This window comes from Pelecanus crispus, chromosome Z (assembly GCF_030463565.1).
Source record: "Pelecanus crispus isolate bPelCri1 chromosome Z, bPelCri1.pri, whole genome shotgun sequence".
Lineage (NCBI taxonomy): Eukaryota > Metazoa > Chordata > Aves > Pelecaniformes > Pelecanidae > Pelecanus > Pelecanus crispus.
Window position 1 is genome coordinate 75393100 of NC_134676.1, and position 15402 is coordinate 75408501.

The 15402-nt window shown below is 42.8% G+C and overlaps 1 protein-coding gene across 1 annotated transcript in view; it reads left to right on the forward strand.

Moving 5' to 3' along the window:
• The window catches only part of SVEP1 (sushi, von Willebrand factor type A, EGF and pentraxin domain containing 1), a 145767-nt gene that overhangs the window by 764 nt on the left and 129601 nt on the right, over positions 1-15402 (forward strand). The gene's annotated exons all lie outside the window — the stretch shown is intronic.

The window sequence follows — 15402 nt, forward strand, 5'->3', positions numbered from 1 at the left end:
GTTCCGTGGGGTGTGCGGTGAGGGGTGCGGTGAGGGCTGTGGTGAGGGGTGTACCGGTTCCGTGGGGTGTGCGGTGAGAGCTGTGGTGGGGGGTGTACCGGTTCCTTGGGGTGTGCGGTGAGGGGTGTGCCGGTTCCGTGGGGTGTGCGGTGAGGGCTGCGGTGAGGGGTGTCCCGGTTCCGTGAGGTGTGCGGAGAGGGCTGCGGTGAGGGGTGTACCGGTTCCGTGGGGTGTGCGGTGAGGGCGTGCGGTGAGGGCTGTGGTGAGGGGTGTACCGGTTCCGTGGGGTGTGCGGTGAGGGCTGTGGTGAGGGGTGTTCCGGTTCCATGGGGTGTGCGGTGAGGGCTGCGGTGCGGGGTGTAGCGGCTCCGTGGGGTGTGCGGTGAGGGCTGCGGTGAGGGGTGTACCAGTTCCGTGGGGTGTGCGGTGAGGGCTGCGGTGAGGGGTGTGCCGGTTCCGCGAGGTGTGCGGTGAGGGCTGTGGTGGCGCCGTGCGGTGCGCGGTGCGGGGTGTAGCGGCTCCGTGAGGTGTGCGGTGGGGTGCGTGGCGAAGGGTGCCGTGTGCGCGCGGCTGTGAGGTGCGGGGCGCGGAGGTGCCGTGAGGGGTGCGGTGAGGCCGGGTGCGTGCCGAGGGGCGCGGCGGTGCGGTGAGGTGCGTGTGGCGGGGCGGGCGGTGAGGCGCGGGGTGCGCTGTGGCAAGCTCTCGGCGGCGAGGCGAGGCGAGGCGGGTGGTGCGTGGGGCGGTGAGGCGCGTGGCTTGGCGTGCTGTGCAGCGTGTGGTGTGGGAGTGTGGTTCTGCGTGCCGCGCGAGCGTGTCCGGTGTCAGGGATGTAGGGCTGTGTGGTGGGATGTGGAACGCTGCGGTGTGGGGCGCAGAATAGCCTGGTCAGGGCGACTAGGCACCATCTTCCTGTGCTGTCTGCGCCTGCGGCTCCCATGTTTTCTGCTGCCCTTGCAAACAAATGTGTGAAATTCACTCCTTAAGGAGCATGGAGCCCATGTCCCGATTTCAGAAGTGATATACGTGAGTGAAATCTGGCATCTGAAACGTCTGCCTTGTTTCTTGGCAGCAGGACTTGGGTGCCCGGTAGCTGTCAGCAGTCAGAGATACCTGCCTGCTGTCACCAGGTGACTATTTTAATTGCTGACAAAGGTGCTCATAAGCTGTGCATACTATACCAATAAATAGAAGCGTGTCCAGAAACATTTCCAGACACTGGAACATGATCATCTGTGGTGTTGAGTTGTTACACATTCCCACGGCACAGATTTGGTCTGGGCAGCTCCTGGGCATGTCTTGGCACTCGAGCATGCTGGGGAGGTTTCCCAGTAGATGGCTCGTGGACAGCCGGTCTACTCTGGAAGTTTTTTTATGAGGCTAGACTGGGCTGCTCCTTGCCATTTGGCCTCTGGTGCAGGAGCATTCCCAAAGCAAGTATAGTTTTCTGTTATTTTTAAGTCTACTTTCTGGTAGTGCCCCGTAGCTGAGCATTGGGTGTACTTCTCTTGAAACATCTTACTGCTCTCATTTGGAGTTGATGAGTGAGACTGCAAGAGGTGCGTCAGTGCTGGGCATATGAAATTGGCAAAGAGTATTCTCTTCTTCACATTTGGCAGGAGAAAGCAAGACCATTGTCTAACGTGCTTAGAGTTGTACATGGAAAACCTGCTTTAAGAAAACACATCCCTATGTTAGATCTTCCACTGTGAAGTCAGGTTTCAATACATATCCATCCCAGGGGTGCTGTGTGAAAAAGTTAACAATATGAGTTAAAAATAACCATTAGAAACAAAACATAAGCTTAAGAAGTACTGTCTGTTTTCTTCATATGGAGTCTTGACTAATCATATCTTTGAAGTGGAATAAACAAAAATTCCCTTCAGAAACCTACAATTTAGTTTTATGAGCCCAGCTAAACCTTGTGGCTAGAACAGCATCACTGTCATTTTACACTGTGGTCTCATAAGAGTGTGGGAAGAAAAATATTCGCATGGTGGCAGGGAGAATTGTGATAGAATGACAAGGCTAAATTTTGGGCAGCTTGCTGGCTGTTGGTTAAAGATACTGTACTGTGGTTTTGTTCAGTGTGTCGTCTTCATGTGAGACAAATTACAGCTTCAGGGAATACTCTCCTTTTTAGGGTCTCTTCAGAAAAAGACTGTTCCAAGTTTAAAATACTACTATTGGAATACATCTAGAGGAGTGTTTTAAGTATTACAAAATTGTTGTTCCCTCTGGGCTCTTACACTGCTGTCCTTTGTTTTTAACTGTCTTTTGGTAGAACCATAATAATTTCATCCTTCACTTTCCTAAAATGTCTCTTTTTTCTTCTTAAACTTTAATGTGGGGTTTCTTCTGCTTCTAACCAGAATTCTCTGCTTATTGTCCAAAACCAAAAGTGTCTGCGAAGCATGACAGACTCCCCAAAATAGTGTCAGTTATGTGTCGTAGTAACAGAGAATGAAGGAAAGGAAAATGCATTATTGCAGTAATCCCAGCACTTAAGTCATCGTGCAGCACTCTTTATTGGTAGGTCTCAAAGTGGTCAAGTCTGTGACAGTTCTGCGGAAACTACAGAGGCAGAGAGATAAGTGAATTCTGCAAGGTCATCAGGCCAGTCTGTGGCTGACCTGGGAACGTCAGTGAACAGGAGCAAGATTTACTTAGCAGTTACTGTCTCAGAACCTGTGGCAGCAAAACCGTTGGTTTAACATCATCCTAAAAACACAGCTACTCAGTTTGACCAGCTGCCGCACATCCATGTAACGTCCATCTTCTTTGAAAAAATAACGGCGTTTTCCTTGGCACTGCAGTTTTGCATCCTCTCCAAAGCTGCTTTGCAGAGAGGTTTATTGTGGAGTTTGTTTTGTCAAAGCTGTCCATGCTTACCTTTGCCACATGGACCACACTTTGACATTCCCACCCAGCAGATTAATGATAAATTCTATGAGGTACACAGAAATATGAAGGATGTACTACAAGAGACAGAAGCAAGGGACAGCACCCTGATGAGGAAGGCTAAACTCCTATCAGTGTTCTGTTTTGCAAGCCTGTTTGGGATTTAATGCCACGCTTGAGCTAGCAAGTGATCATTTTCAGCAGTCTTTCTTTTAAGGCACATGTAAAAAGTCTAAGAAAGGGGAAGAAACTAAGCTCACTCATTCAAAACTCTTTGGCTTCAGTTTTTCCACAGTGAGTTGGTGGGACAGCACAAACTACACGCCGTTTATGTTAAGCAGATTGCTTATTGCGTTGTGGAAAGCTGCAGAGCTGTTGTGACGGCAAGAAAGAACTGAGGCAGAACTGAAAAAGTGCAAACAGGTTTGAGCAAGTGTTGCTGTTGCTGATTAAAGAAGGCATCTAAAGCCCAAAGAGCTCAGAGGCGTGAAGTGCTGAATCTCCCAGCTGCAGGCACCTGGATTAGAGCTTCTGATCCTGAGAGACAGCCACTGCTAACAGCACCCATTGCACCTCATGGGAGGGATGTGCATTTGTTGCCAGATCCGTCATGAAATAGAAACGAGGGATTGCCATACAGCGGTGGAAGTCTAATGTGTGTTCTTGTCTTAGCATCCAAGTCACAGTTACATATGTGCCAGCATTGACGTGCAATCTTTATTGATGGACAGTTTAAACATCCTGAAGCTGCACTGGTTGTTGTGGGCTGAAAGAGATGAAAATGGAAATTATTTAAACTACTCCATGTGGCAGCCTCTTGACAAAATAATAATAGCTGCTTCTAAGAGGACAGGGTCATTACTTCCAATGGAAGTAAAATAGCAAGTATTTCTCTTCAAAGCTGAACTTGGAAGTAGTAGATGTGCACTGCTCTTGAGCTGAAGGCAGAGGTAGCACACAACCAGCCTTAAACCGGCGACTCAATTGTTTTAAACAACTTGTCAAAACAGTAGCTGAGGGAGGCTTTGGGAGTTGCTCTGTGTTATTTTAATAATTGTTGCATTAAAAAGCTGAGCTTTTTGCTTCCGTAATTTCATCTTCAATCGACTGAAGTCAGTGGTGTATGTAAGTGAAAAGTCTGTCACAGTACCTACAGTATCAGGTGACACATTTTCTGAATATCTGGTCTTTAAAATCTGGCTTTTTATCTAACCTGCTATTGAGGGAGCATGATGAATGGCCAACCAGCGTGCCAAATTCAGTGTTCTGTTGTCATCCAATTAACAAACATGTCCCTCAAAAGAACACAAGTGCTTATCAACTTAGGGTAAACAGTTCTAATGCTTATTTAATGCTTGTTTAAATAAGTAATGGTGGCTTTGTTTCTTCTGTATGTCAAAAGCACAAAAGTACAAGATGCAACATTGTTACCCACTAGGATAATTGGCTTTTAATTTCAATGCATTTTCAGATTTAGAATCTCATTTTGAAATGAAAACAAAAAAATAGTCGAAACAAAGGAAATTGAAAATCTTTTCTTACCATATAAGTGGTTTAAATTTTTTTATTTGAAAAAAGTAGTACCCTGTCGGTGAGAAGATGAGCGTTTAGAGTCATGTATGTTGTCTGTTTATCAAGAATGTGTTTATGGATTTTTATTCCTATGACCTCTGCAAAACAGGCAGCTAATAATGAGAGAGCAGCAGATTCTAGCCTCTCTCTGGCATTGTGCTCTGAATATCTGATGGTGGCTTAGGTCAGTTAGAGCTAACTGACTAGTTGACAGCAGCAGGCCTCTCTAAGTTCTGATATGGCCTTGGAGTCTCTATTAAAGATTACGATGACAAAACCTGAAGTCAACCTGTTTTACCTCTGTGGTCACCTTTGAAATTGCAGAGCTGGTAGTTAGCGATTATTGAGCAAATTGAGAGTGTAGTTCTGTCAGCCATCATTATTGTCAGCTCTAAATCACCACTTTAATCAGTGTAGTGTTTGTGAAAAGTACTTGTCCTGCATACTGCAGTCTTGCATAGGATTGCTGACAAGATTAATACAGCAGGGTCAGAGGCAAGATACACGTCTGCACATTGTTCATTGTCTTTAGACCCAGCCTGAAATGGGGCTACCTTCAGAAGTTATTAAGTAGTTCATTTTTTCTCTGGCTTTTTCACCAGGACAGGCAAAAAGTGCTCTGTTTAGCCTCATTTATGGGGCTGTTGTGGTTTAGCCCCAGCCAGCAACTAAGCACCACACAGCCACTCGCTCACTCCCCTGCCCTGCTGGGATGGGGGAGGGAATCGGAGGAGTAAGAGTGAGAAACACTCCTGGGGTGAGATAAGAACAGTTTAATAATCGAAATATAGTAAAACAGTAATGAGAATAGTAACACTATAATAATGATGATGAGAATAATAATATACAAAGCAAGTGATGCACAATGCAATTGCTCACCACCCGCCGACTGATACCCAGCCAGTTCCTGAGCAGCAATCGCTCCTCCCGGCCACCCCCCCCCAGTTTCTATACTGAGCATGACGTCACATGGTATGGAATAGCCCTTTGGTCAGTTTGGATCAACTGTCCTGGCTGTGCCCCCTCCCAGTTTCTTGTGCACCTGGCAGAGCATGGGAAGCTGAAAAGTCCTTGACTAGCGTAAGCAGTACTTGGCAACAACTAAAACATCAGTGTGTGATCAACATTATTCTCATACTAAACCCAAACCACAGCTCTATGCCAGCTACTAGGAAGAAAATTAACTCTATCCCAACTGAAACCAGGACAGGGGCTGAGCAGGCTTAAGATTTTTTTTGGTTGAAAGCCTGCTCTTTGGAAATTGGTCTGTTTGCGCTCCCAAAATTGTGTCCTGCATTTTGGTCTAAGCAGAAGTGTGTGATTTGGAAGTCTGGTATTTAGCAGATTAGCCATTTATTATCTTCCCCCTAAATTAAGTGTAATTTGTTTTTAAAATGCTAGAATACATGCCTTACAAGAAGCACTGAAGGATACTGCTATGTACCCTTTTGCCTCATCAGTTCAATGAGGCAAACTGAGTTCATCAGTGTGAGGTACAGAAGACAGACAGCCTGGTTTCAGGCACCGACTGAAGTGCCTCATCCTGGGAGGCTGGATCCCAGTAGAGACCACTGGTAGGGTTGTCCCCATGTGCAGTGCCTCTGCAAGGCAGTTCTGCATTAGGCGTGCTGAAGCCTTTTATTCCAGTGTCTCCCTCTCCAGTGAGTATGTAGGAAGCTAGGAAGCCGCAGATGCATAGATACACCGCCCGACTCTAGACCCTGAATTAAACACCTGTTCCTCTCCCTTATTCTCCATGTTCTTCCCTCTCCAGGATCCCTAGAAGCAATACACTTGGTAGTTCTGATCAAAAAAAGGCAAAAATACCTAGTTAGCATTCTGTTCTTCCTTGCTTTTTAAAGAATTGTTTTTCATGGCTTGAAAAAGCCACTTGTCAGTTCTGTTTAACACTTTGGACTGCGTGCCCTCCCAAACCACAGTTTTTATACCTTTGAATATACTCCAACAATATGTTCATACTAGTACTAGGGATAAGTAGCAGCAGTGCAAAATGTCTAAAAAGAATTGTTATTGGATGGAATGGTTTACAGTATTTTAATGCAAAGTTTATGGCTTATTAAAACCTGGCTCAAAGGCATTCGTGTTACCATCTATGCTTATACTTTTGCACAGCTCCTGGCCAAGTAGTTTGTTCATGCAGCTTGGTGGCTCTGAAAATGGCAAATCAGTCCATAAAAGAACTTGAAGTTACAGTTCTCTTTTTGTTCTTTAATTTTTGAGATGCTCATTATGGCATATTGTTTATTGCTTGTTGCATTACTCTGATCAGTGGTATTCAAAGGTGTTTGTGGTTCTAGACAGCAGAGGGAAGAACTTGGAAGACATGCTAGATTTAATCTAAATCATGGTCTCCATGAAAATCTTGAAGTTCCCTGTAAAGTGCATCAGTTTTTATTAGTTTCCATTTGACTGTCTCTGTTTTCTGAATGTCCTTCATGGAATTTTAAGGCTGAAATAATCATTATAGTTATAGTGTTTGATCCCTCGCATTAACTGTGTGCTTTATGACTTCCACCTGTAAAGAATACCTGTTGGTAATGCTGGGTAGGATATAGTTGAATGATATAGTGGTCAGCTGATATTTTCTGACTTTCCCATCTGCTTTGAACAGGAGGTGCCACATGTGCATTGGGAGCCTTTCAGAAGCAGAGAGGCTTAGAGGTCCCAAGGAGCTGTGCAAATGGCCAGTGTATTTTAGTAATGGCATGGATTTTACTGATGTTTTGGAAATTAGTCATCTGAAATCTGCTTTCTTTTGTATGAAAGACCCTTTCATTTTGATCCATTCCACCAGTGTCAATGTATTCTAGCCTTGCTGATGTTCTTGAGTTGTTGTTAGGTGCAAAGTATAAAAAGACAAAGGCAACAAAGTATAACTTTCTGGAAAAAAGGGGCAACCATAGGAGAACATACTCCTTTTGGCACAATGGAGAGTGTTCTGTGTCTCTCATTGCTGAGTTGGGCACTACCAGCAAGGAAACTTAGATTACTGGGTAGTTGTTCCTTGTCTTGCCATCATGTACCTATCTCAGCCTGTTTCCGTGGGCTACAGGAAGGTGGTCTAATCCTAAGCCTTACAAGATCATATGATCAGAGCGTATCTGACATTTTCATAACTTCTAGCTCTGAGAGCTGAGATCACATTTCTGCCTGGAAGGATCTGGACTGCCCAGTGCACAGCGGCCTCCCTGACCTGTGTTCTGTCAACCAGCCATGTGTGAAGTAGGGAAGAGAGGAGGTATGAAGATGCAAAGAGAGGGAGGTGTGCCAGTATCCACTGTGTTGCGTATCTGCTAAGACAGGCCTCCCTTAGAAGGCACACTTTTTTTACAGCATAGTACCACAAAGCCTTTAGCCATTTGCCCGTCTAACATACAGAGGCAGAAAAAAGGTGAGAAACATGAGACATCACTGCAGGAATTAACACAAATCTCGCTGATACAGTAGCAGAACGATCAGCACAACAAATGAAACCTTTCATCACTATGGTATCTGGATGATGTTTCCATAAATGTATTCAGGAATAGAGAGTGCTTTTCCTGAGAAAACCATTTTTTGTCCTCTTGTTTCAGAGGCTTTGCTGGAGGGGTCTGATGGTAAGTACAAAAAAAGACAGTGAGTTGCTGGAACATGTCCAGAGAAGGGCAACGAAGCTGGTGAAGGGTCTAGAGAGCAAGTCTTATGAAGAGCGCCTGAGGGAACTGGGATTTTTTAGCCTAGAGAAGAGGAGGCTGTTGGGAGAACTTACTGCTCTCCACAGCTACCTGAAAGGAGATTGTAGCAAGGTGGGTGTTGGGTTCTTCTCCCAAGTAAGTAGCAATAGGATGAGAGGAAATGGCCTCAAGCTGCGCCAGGGGAGGTTTAGGCTGGAAATTAGGAAAAATTTCTTCACGGAAAGGGTGGTCAAGCATTGGAACAGGCTGCCCAGAGAGGTGGTGGAGTCACCATCCCTGGAAGTGTTCAAAAAATGGGTAGATGTGGCACTTTGGGGCATGGTTTAGTCTAGTCTACTCTTAACTGGTTTAGTGTGGACTTGGTAATGTTAGGTTAATGGTTGGACTTGATGTTCTTAAAGGTCTTTTCCAACCTAAACGATTCTATGATCCTAAGTACCTTCTGATCCCCAGTCCTTTAGAGTTAGCACCATCACAGAGAAATCAGTCTTACCATGTGCTTTGCTCCAGAGATACAAAGACAAAACAGAAAAGCTATTGAGCGATTTGTTCTGAGAGTAGGAAATTAATTCCAGGCATTAAATTTTTGAAGAAGTCAGGGCAAAAGAACTTGTTTTATTTTTAACTGATTTCCTAGACTTATGAGAGGCCTTTCCAGCAAAATATATCATACCTAGCAGTATTTCCTGACATGAACCTCGGCATTAATATTCTGTATGTAATGTATTTTGCATGCTATGTGACACATTTTTAGCCTTTGTCCTCCAGTTCCTCTTGTTACTGGAATTTGACAGATTTTGCAGGCGAGACAGAATGTTTGTGGTGCTCAGAATTTTCTGATTGTCCTGGGTGCAGAAATTAAGAGTACTATTGCCTTTAGCAACAGGTAGGCTGATGACCAGGACCCTGTTCAAATCTTTGAGCTACTTACTTCTCTATGATGTTAACACAATTCAAAACAAAAGTTCCCATTAAAATTATGATGTTCCCTCTGGTTCAGGGTCTCTCTGGTAACCTCAACCAGGAAGATGAAGAACCTCCTTGAATCTGACAGGCAGCCTGTAAAAACCTTTAGCATTCAGAGCCGTGGTGCTCTGCTGAGCATATGCAGTATAAACAGTGAAGCAGGGAGTCCAGTTGTCCTGTTTCTCTCCCAAACACTCCCCCACACCCAGTTGGGCTGGGACAGCTCTTATCAGTGATGACTGTGTGTTCATGTTGCTCAATGCTAGCAGTCCTGGAGCTAAAGAAGATATTCAGAAGATAATTGAGCAGTGACAGCTGGCAGTAGATGTGCCAGGCCATGAATTCTGTTTGTCCTTTTGGAATTAATTACTCCGTTCAGCTTTTTTTTCATACTTTTTTAAAGTACTGAAGGTTTAAAACAAACACAAAAGAGACAAATATTTGGCAAATGCACTAGTCAATAGTGGTGTGAATGCTTGGTCTGAAAATACATGAAGATTAATTACGTATTCAGTAAAATATTTTTGAGTCCCTTTTTTATTACTAGCAAAAGACCAGAGCAGCACTAGAGAAATCAAGTAACATCTTAGTTTACATTAATGATGGAATTTGCTCACACATGAAGAAAACTAGGGTGTTTCATTTTTCAAATCAAACTGAGATCTATTAGCAAGATGATATTTTGAATATAGCACACAGCATAGCAGCATATAAGGCCTCCAGCAACTTTTCAAAGTCCTGATAAACTTGTTAAAAGGTTGTACAGCACCAAGAGCTGAGGAAATGGCTATATACATAATGTGCCTGGTCTTTTAATGTACTGCTTAGAAGACCTCAGAATGATAGAAGATGAAGGACCTGCATGTTAGTTGTTTCCTGGAAACTAGGTGCATTCTGTTCATTCTAATTCAGAACTCAAAACTGCAAGCCACCCAATTTCAAGTCACCAGATCCAACAGTCCTAGCACTTGTGTGAAACAAGTGTGTAGGTCAAAATTCTATGTAGTAGCTCCTGTCATTGCAAAGGCAGTAATGGGTTTGGTTTGGGTTTATTTTTTGGATGGGGAGAAGAAGCAGTCTTTATGCAATGTGAAGATGATTGTCTTAGACTTGGAGTGCATAGCTTTGCTCTCTGAGGTAAGAATGGTTTCCTCATTTTTCAAACTGTACAAATTGTATGAAATGGTACTTTTTAACTGTGCAACAGTACTTGAAGAGTTGAAAATGTAACACAGGCATTACAGTCACATTCCATGCTGTAGAAAGGGGGAAAAAGGTTAGGTTAATAATAAACACTAAGAACTGGAAGTCAACTATGCTCCTCCCATATCACAAAAACACAGAATCACTGAATGGTTGTGGCTGGATTGGACCTCTGGACACCATCTAGTCCAACCCCCCTGCTCAGAGTAGGGTCTACAAGATCAGGGTGCTGAGGACTGTGTCTGGTTGGGTTTTGAGTATCTGCAGGGATGCAGGTCCCCCAACCTCTCTGGGAAACCTGTATCAATGGTTGATCACTCTTTTAGTAAAAATGTTGTTTCCTCTGTTTAAGTGGAATTTCCTGTATTTCAGTTTGTGCCTTCTGCATCATGCTGCCAATTAGAAGAGTCTGGATCCATCTTCTTTACTCCCCGCCATTAAGTATTTATATATGCGGATAAGAGGACCTCAAGCCTTCCTTTCTCCAGGCTGAGCAATACTAGATCAGTCAGTGTTTCCTCACATGAGATGTCCCTACATTTCCTAGCCTTGAGCATGCCTGGCTTTTTTACCTGTGTGCTTTGATCCATAGAGTGAGGATGTGTGACTCAGGTGTGAGACTTACTCAGGTCATACCTGCCAGTTACTTAGAGATGCTTGGAAGGTAAGTGTTGTGGCTAAGCAAAAGAAATAATTTAGTTAGGATTCTTGCACTTTGTTATTGACAAGAGTCTGGAAAGTTCATTCTCAATTGTGGAAAAAACATGTAAGTTGAAAAAGGATAAAAGACAAGTGGAAGATGGCTACATGCAGAGAGGGTGACACTGTGGAAAGGAAAGATGAAGGTTGAACATAGAAGGGATGAGAAGGATAGGAAAGATGAAAAGATACATGCATAGATTAAGGACATGATTTTGATGACCCACCCATTATTGCATTAATTAATCATGAGATAATAATTGGTAGAGCTAGTACATTATGTAACTGAAGTGAAAATCATTGTAATACAAGACTAGTCCAGCATGAAATCACTGTAATTTTTTTTTCCTTTTTTAAAAATTTCAATTGTTATCTTCAACAGCCTGTTACTTGTAGCACTATTTAAATATCCAGATTAATCCTATAGAGATATCTTTTCCCTGAATTATGAGTGCAGTTTGTGCTAGGGGAATACTCAAGGAAAGCTTTTCTATTAGTTAATTTCTTCTATCTAGGTGTCGTGGTTTAGCCCCAGCCAGCAGCTAAGCACCGCGCAGCCACTCGCTCGCTCCCCCTACCCCGATGGGATGGGGGAGAGAATCGGAGGAGTGAGAGAAGAAAAATGCCTGGGTTGAGATAAGAACAGTTTAATAATTGAAATAAAGTAAAATAGTAATGATAATAACAATATAATAATGATGATGATGATAATAATAATAATAATAATAATAATAATAATAATAATAATAATAATAATATACAAAGCAAGTGATGCACAATGCAATTGCTCACCACCCGCTGACTGATACCCAGACAGTCCCCAAGCAGCGATCGCTGCTCCACGGCCAACTCCCCCCAGTTTCTATACTGAGCATGACGTCACATGGTATGGAATAGCCCTTTGGTCAGTTTGGATCAACTGTCCTGGCTGTGCCCCCTCCCAGTTTCTTGTGCACCTGACAGAGCATGGGAAGCTGAAAAGTCCTTGACTAGCATAAGCAGTACTTAGCAACAACTAAAACATCAGTGTGTTACCAACATTATTCTCATACTAAACCCAAACCACAGCTCTGTGCCAGCTACTAGGAAGAAAATTAACTCTATCCCAACCGAAACCAGGACAGTAGGTAACAGCTGATTCCCTAGAGCTTGTGTAGCAGTGCAGAAGTGGTGAAAGGTAGCAATTGGAAACCAAAACCTCTAACTGTGGAATATCTTTTAGTTGCTCTCCTGAAAGGGGCAAGGAAACCTAAGGAGGGGGTTTATTTGAATGGAGCAGTGAAAGTAGCAGTGTTCAGTAACCAAAAGAAAAGGTAATGAAATCAGACCTTTGCTGTTTTAGAGAGGGGGCAGAGGAGGTGTAGCCAGCTCTTTTATGTAGAAGAATAACAACATTTGTATCATGATTAAGGGGAACAGTATTTGTCACCTGGTAGCTTCCCATTACTCTTGTGAGATGACCAGCTTTGTTAGGATTGCTCAGAATTCAGTGATAAGATGCCTCAACTCCACCAAAAGTTATGGTTGATCCCAGTACTAATTTTTTTTTTTTCTTTCCAGAATATTTATTTACATAAGATTTCCTGCCAGATTTGGACTTTTTTACCTGCAGGAAAGATTAAAGCAAAAGAACCTTGAAACAAAGGGTGAGCTTCGCAAAAGGATGTAGCATTGCCATTTCCCTTTGTGAATGACATGTAGATCTGCTTCTGAAGCCATTCATGAGAAATTAAGACATACTGTTTTAATATTCTGCTGAATAGATAGGTCAAATCTGTGCAGTGTTTTTTGTAATAAAGTATAATAATTCATTTTAATATAAGTTTAATAGTGATAATAGATTATATATAGTTTTATTAATTCTCTAATATTATAAAATGGGAATTATTTCTTTTATAGTGAATAAGTGATCCTCTGGGAAAAAAATTGTCTCATTCTATTTGGAACTCATCCCATGGTGAGTAGGTTTTATGTAATTCCTAGGGTGAAAACAAATTCAGTGTAAATGGTCTATTGGTATAGCAGAGCTGAATGGCTCTTCAGTGGAGGGCTTTCTGTTTTGCTTCAGAGGTGCAGTGATGGTTCTTCCCGACCTATAACAAATAACATTCCCTTTGTAGCCCTTAGGTAGTGTATCCCCTACAAGGTATACAAGGAGCAGTGTAACTTTTGTGATGAATGCTTGTATAATGTTATTTTGAAGGCTAGGTTCCAACTTAAACCTTTTAAGGCAAGCTCCTGGCAAGGATCCTGGGGCTGTCTGATGTTATCTAAGGCTTAGTTTCTAAAGTGAGACAGATTAACCCATTACAGTTTGTTTCTCTTTAGGCAGATGTATTAATAGCACATTCTGTATCGTCAAAATCTTTAAAAGCAAAACACTGAGTAAGGTCAGAGATCAGGCCCAAGATCAAATGTTTATGGATGAGATGCAGAACATGTAATCAAGGCAGTTACAGAGAACATTTGAAGATGTCATTGCTGTGGCTTTCAAATGGCTGAGGAGGTCTTTGGTCTTGGATGCTACTCATCCTCTGATTTGGTATTACAAGCTCTATATTAAAAACACAGAAGTTACAGCTTTAGCTGGTTTTGTGACTGTACCCATAGGATTTTATTTTGCCTTACCATAGTAAATTTCTAGAGGAGGACTTCGTACAGCAACTTTTTTTGTTGCACAAGACTTCATTTTTTAATTCTAAGGCCTGTTATTGGCACAAAGAAAATGACAAGTCTGCCAGATATTTGTACACACTAAACAGAGAATGAATACAATACATATGGTAGTAACTTTTTGCTAATGTGAAAAGAATGTTTTATTTAAGATCTGGAAGGATTACTGAAACTGACTGATCTATCACTCCTGTGAAAGAAGTGTAGACAACAAAATCAGTACTAAAGCAGTCAAAGATGAGGTGTTTCTAGTGGCCCCATGCATTTCTTTGCAATCATCAAGAGCATTAATTGTTTTGTTTTGTTTGTACTTATCCCTTATTATTAATTTATAGTAATGACCAACTGGGCTATGTTCTCAATTAAACAGGTCATTCAGCACCTTATTTTGAGTTATGGCTAGTGCTCAGTTTCATTTGATGGTAAAACCAGAAGCAGATGTGGACATTCGTAAGAAAGAAACAGGTTCTCAGGACCCTTTTAACTTCTGAGTACTGTTTAGTGGGCTTTTAAGCTTTATTTATTGAAGAACCTGACAATTTATGAAAGGGCTGCAGAGCCTTGTCATGAAAAAAAGTAATCTTTATGTAGATACAGTCCATGAAGTTGATGGGGACTGGTTAAATACATGGAACCGCCTCTGTGTGTGCTTACAAGTTTAGGGGTTAAGTAAACAGACATTTTAAAATATGTGACATTTCTGTTGGGAAAAAAAAAATGGCTTTCAGTTTGACTTTCTGGAGATGGAAGGAGAGAGGTGTCTCAGTATAGAGGAATGTGAGTCAGGGTTAAAGGAAACAAAAATTATGTGAAATGCCACACAAATATTGGAGAGAATAGGCAGAGCAATGCAGACTGTTACTTGGATTGTCAGCAGCTCTGGATGGTGGCCTGTCCCTTATGTCCCTGTGCTTTCACAGAAAGAAACAAAACACTAACTGGACCACCAGACATATACGGATGATTTGAAAATAGACTTATGTCTCTCTTTCCCCCCCCCCCTCCAATGTTGAATGTTTCTTTCCCTTGGTCTTTTCCTCTGCTGTTATACAGCAGGGATTCTGTGTCTACAGCTGCAAGACATGAGGGCCAAGCTGTTCAGTGTCTTTGTTTTGTTTTGATTTCTAGGGGCAATATGTAGCAATCTTGTCTGTTCATCTGTCTTGTTTCTATACTCAGATCCACTGGTGCCTGAATATTCAGGTCTGGCAGGTAGCAGGAAGACAGCCTCATGCTCTCTTACCTGTTAGCTCAGTTTGTGTGTGACAGAAGTGCTGCCCCAAAGAGGAGGTTGCCCTTTGAGATGCAGAGGGCAGAAAAGCTGTTGGCTGCTTGCTTTATCTCAGGGTCATGTAGCTAAGGGATATTTGCCCCTCAAAAATGGTCTTTTCCTGACGCTTCCCACTTACTCTAACTGACGACCTGCATTTTTTAAGAGGATTTGGTAAGCTATTGTTCATGGGACCTACAGCCCGGGAACTGTCCTTGATCACACAGAAAGACACGGAGGCTTGTGTGCTCTTCACAGCAGTTTCAGAGGGCACTGGTGGCAGCCTAGTTCTGTAAAGCAAAGATCCCTACTAATTTACTAATCAGAATTAAATAGTCCTTTCTGAGATCAATGTTCTCCTGGCTAGACTACTGGGGCTCAAGCTAGTTTGTTCATTGGCCATGCAGACATGTCCCTGTATTTAGG